Here is a 5,212-nt window from a genome sequence, read left to right as displayed (position 1 = left end):
TGTCACCGGGTATCATCTCGCACTTGCTAAATGCTAATTACATCTTGTCTGAGTCACGGCGTACCATATGGCGAGCGATAAGATTTTGAAAAAAATAAAAAATCTTATCTCGACTTCACTGACTGAAAAAGAAAAACCCCACATTGAAATAAAGCCTCGATTTTGAACAGATGTGAGCATCAGAGTTTGATTCATTGGGCGACGATGTGCGATCGGCGCCCCCCCCCTCCTCCACCTCGCTATCTAGGCTGCCGGTGTTCAGGCTGATGTGCGTTGCACGGTGGATAATATTTTGTCTTTAGCGGGGATGAATACAAGCCTGGATAAGTGAGTCTGCTGAATAAATGATGTTTATAATCATAGCCCCGGGTGTCGGCTAATGTGCCCGGGGAGACGTGGGTGGGCGGGAGAGTGGGGGGTTGGGTAGATGAGGAGTCCCAATCATCTGTCCGAGCGAGCCCCCCTCCAAGGCAGATAATAATGTGGGTCTAAACTGCTGCACGGGTGGGTAATAGGATTGCGAGCACGCCGGTCTCCTGCTGGATAAGCTCCCCTGATAGCGCCACTGACCTCCTCCTCTTCCGGTAGCTGGGACGAGGGAGTCACAGCCCAGCAGGGCTCCATTTGGTTTACATGCGTTGGTTTATGACGGAACTATCACGTATGGGTGGGGGGTTGGGAGGGCAATTGTAGGTGTGGCGGGAAGGAAGGTGAAAAGGTAGGTGTATTTCTCCCCCCTGGACAGAAAGTATAGGGGGAAGAACAAATAATGCGATGGGAGGACAGGAATGGAGGCTCAGGATGGGTCATATGTGTTGTGATTAAACTCAGGTCACCAGTTATTGAAGTTCAGGGAGGATTTTTGCTCCGGCATCAACAAGAAGGCGGCGAGATTATGAGGACTTAACGCAAACATCATTAATAAAAGCAATTGCTTATTGCAAGCGGCAACGTCACTATTTAAAGTCCACGTCCACTCTGGGACATTTTTCTTCTTCTTGCTCCCGTAGTCGAAAGTCTGAGCTTCACTGTTCAGAATGACGTACATGCCGAGTTTGAGACTCGAAGGCTGTTTTCACAATCGTCTGCTGAAAGTGTGAAGTGTTTCTGTGTTCAGTGTTCAGTCTGATTTTAAGGGGCGGGGCCTACAAGTGTGATCTGTGACATCACAAATACTTTGGAAGCCAATCCCGCCCCTATATATTGCATATATAAGTGTGATATGGAAAACCTGAAGCCTCCAAAAGATATCTTTATATATGTTTATACATATATATTCATATATTCATCATGAGGGCAAGTTTTGTACTTTTTTTACTCCACTACTGTACAATGTAGACTAAATGTACCTTAGAAAATGGTTTGATTACAGTAAGTTGAGAAGCTGTAATTAGTTTTCCAGCTCCTGCATTTATTGGATAACTTTAGTTACTAGTTACATTGGCGACTGCATGCTGCATCAGAGCCATAGTAGTAGTTAATTCCTGAATTACTTCAATTATTAGTCAGTCCAATTAAAAAACAAAACAAAACACTGGATTCTGATCATCGAAAAACGTTGAATGTTGGATCCAATATTTGTATATTTGTTCCAGCACAACACAGAAGTTCCACGGAGATCCATTTATTACCGGAAAGTTACTTTTGCTACTTTGCTACTTGAAGACTTTTTACTGTCCGTACGGGTGACTTTAACATTTGCCAAAGTAATGACTTGGCACAATAGCTTTACACGTTTTACCGCACTGTAAAGCCGGAGACGTCTCCTGTGAAGTACTTAAACTTTTTGAAATGACACATATTTGCATATTCACATCATATTCTGGATTTCTTCTTTTTTTTAAATGAGGGTGAGGGAGTAGATGTAATTTTAAGGATTTTAACGAGATCATAGAACTTTTTTTTATATGGAAAATCCATATCGGAAGCTAAATGATTCGATCAAGTATGGTGTTTTATACACATCTTAAAACGTGTCGGGGGGGGAGGCTCTTTAAACGCTGTTACAAATGACTCGCATTTGTCACCCCGCGCCGTCTGTCCGCTGGTCAGTTTCGACTCGCGGCCGCTGTTCCTCTTTGTGAGCACAGCTTGCCTCACTTGGCCAGTGTTGTAATGATTTTCCAGACAGTCCTCCTTGACATATTGAGTAATTTGGCGCTTCTCTTTTGTGATTTGGACACAGATGATTTGCTCTCCTCGGAGCTCGGCTGGTCGCCTCGTGTTGCACGCTGCCGATTGCCAAACCTCCTCGATGGCTGACATATGCAGTTAGGCAAGCGCCGGACCGACCGAATGCGATGCACCTTTTCTTCTTGATCTTCAAAGGTCCTGATGCCTGTATGTATATGAGGCTTCGTTAATATCGACCACCATCAAACTCTGCCCAAAGCTTTGATGGTAACTGCTGGAGAAGAGTTCCCACCCCGTAATAAAGGCGCTGCTCTTTGAAGGTGAAGCGTTGAAAGAGGTGTGGCCCGTCCTGAACGGCCCCCCAGCCCTTTTCCACACTCCGCCGTTATTAATCCAATTCTTTCTCAGGCCTTTTTTTTTTCTTTACCTCCACGAGTGCCTTCTGATGACAAAGTGTGCAGAACTCCCAGATCAAACTAAAAAAAAAAAAAATGGATTAACTCTCTTAAATATTCAAACAACTCGACTCCCATTATGCCTCCTTTCGGTCCTTGTCAGGCACGCTGTCGCCGTATTTTTCAAACAACGAAATAACTTCAGCCGTGGATTTTTGTCTCGGGCTGAAGTGTGTGACGGCTTTAAAAGAAAAAAAAAGGGAGGGGGGGTAAAAAAAGAGGAAGCCTCAGAAGCAGAGTGCTATCTAAATGAGGCATAATAGATGTGAGAGTGACATAACCATGTTGAAGGGGATGTAAGCAGCCTGACAGGAACATTGCTTCTAGCAACTCCTGTGCTGCATTAGTGATGATTTTTCCAGGAGCGCTCACAGAGAGTCTCTGGAGCGTCCTCTCCCGAGCTCCAGCCAAACGCCGGGGAGGGAAAAAAAGCCTCCAACCCCCCAAAAAAACCAAGAGGCCATGTGAACGAGAGAGCGCCCTGACACTGCTCCACATGTTGTTATTCATAACCCGCCGTCAACCCTGGCCAAATCTATTCTCCCCCCTACTTCTTAAAAAAAAAAGCTATATATATAGGTCATTCCGGTTCTAAAAATGGCTGCCTCCCCCTGGGGCTTGCCAGAGCATGAAATAGACTTTACATCACGTTAGCCAAGCAACAGCAACCAAGAAACTTTCCTGTTTTTTTTTTTTTTGGTCGTTGCTCATTTTTCATCCCCCTTTGTTGCTGTAATCTAACATACGGTCGGGCTCCCTAACTCTCTCCCCTCCTCTCCTTTTTTTCCCCGTTTATGACCTGAATAAAGATATCAACGGTGTGCCAGGTTTGGGAATATGACAGGCGAGGCTGAAGACATGTAGCGATTTAGATAATATGGTTTGCGGAACACTTTACAATGCCTTCCACCTCTGCCTTTCAGACTCCCCACCCCACCCCACCGTCGCTGGTAAGCAGGAATTTCAGGGGTGGATTTAAAAAAAAAAAAACACCTTTTGGATTTTGCAAGCGCTTCGCTGTTGATACGACGGAAGGGGAGTCACGTGACGGTTTACTTCCTACCTGTTTGTAATGCGACCTACACCCTGCAGCACTGGGAGATGCATCACAATTTAAGTAGCGGGTGCATTAAAAAAAATAAGAAATAAGCTGCTCTCGCCTCCATTGTGGCTTTGACAACTTAAGACTGCAATTTCTGGAGGCAAGCTCACTCGAGGTAAATTGGATAATGCAGTGTGGAAATGTGCTGTAGTTAAGAGTTATTTTCAGATGCTCTTCCTATGCAGTGATATTGTCTCATTTTTAATAATGGAAAAAAAAAATGTTTTTCTATCTCCTTCCTCTCCATGTCCAATGCATAAACTCCCCAGTGGCTGCCCCTTGAAATTGCCTCATGTTTATTTAAACCTGGAGGAGGGCTGGTGACCCACTCCTCTTTTTTTTCTTCTCTCTCTCTCTCTCTCTCTGTCTCTCTCTCTCTGGTGTTTTCTTACAGCCAGCCGACCCCGGGGCCATTCATCAGCTGGGCTAAGTGTAGCTACAGCGCACAGGGCTAAACAGCACTTCACCACAATGAGCGTGACATCAGCTCTCCACACAAACCAGCGGGTGTGTCAGAGGAGCACAATTACAGAGGGGATGGGGAAGGGAAGAGGTGGAGAAATGACCACGGAGACAGAGATGGGAGGAAGAAAAAAAGAAAAAGAGAGTGTCAGTCATGTAGCTTCTAATTTTGGTTCTGGCTCGAGGACTACTTTGTTCCACCACGGGCTTTTATGCTACGAGCGCGAGCTGGCTCGAGACAGAAGAGCTATTGAATAAGCAACGACCACACTCCACACGCACACAGGGACACGGGTAAAGGTGCACTATGTAGTTTTGGGGAAGAACTTTCAAGAGTTTTAAACTCGCTTCATTTTCATGACTGAATAAACAAGCTGACCTTAAAGGATTTCATGCTATTTTACTATGTACATATTTGGTGGACCCTGCCACCTTTCTAGCTTCAAACTGTGTACCAGCGACCGTATTTTCCTCTGAGAGCAGCTTGTTTTTTCAGTTATAGAAAAAATAAATATTTATGAGTTTGTATTGTAAAGCAAGTGTGCATTCCTTTTCCAAAACCACATAGCGAATTTAAAGTCCAAGTGGCAAGTAACTTTTGAATGTGTGCGAGCATGCATTGCTGTTTGTCTTGTGCTTATTTAAGAATCATAAGCTCCTCTGAATCTTAAAAAAAAATTATAATTATCTGCTGGAAAAAAAAAGAAAAAGATTCAAACAAAAAGTCCACACTGCCACAGAAAACCGTTTCAAAAATGATCTCTCCCCAAACGTGGATGAAAGAGAAGGACTCGCATCCTAGCGGAGTGGAGAGCACAACAAAGGGAAGCTTGGGCAAGGCTCCAAATTAGAGGAAAGATGAAGATATGAAAGATCAAAACCGTGGAGGAGGAAAGAGAAAAAAGGAAAGGGAATTGGCAAACACCGGCATCCAGCTGTGCCACAGTGAATTAAATTTTAAAGGCAATGGGAAGTGGAGCCAAATCGCCTGTAACTTACATGAGAAATAATGAAAAGAAAAATTGAGACAGAGTCAAGGAGAGTCCACACAGAGCGGAAG

This window comes from Acanthopagrus latus, chromosome 19, assembly GCF_904848185.1.
Source record: "Acanthopagrus latus isolate v.2019 chromosome 19, fAcaLat1.1, whole genome shotgun sequence".
NCBI lineage: Eukaryota > Metazoa > Chordata > Actinopteri > Spariformes > Sparidae > Acanthopagrus > Acanthopagrus latus.
This window is presented reverse-complemented; position numbering follows the sequence as displayed.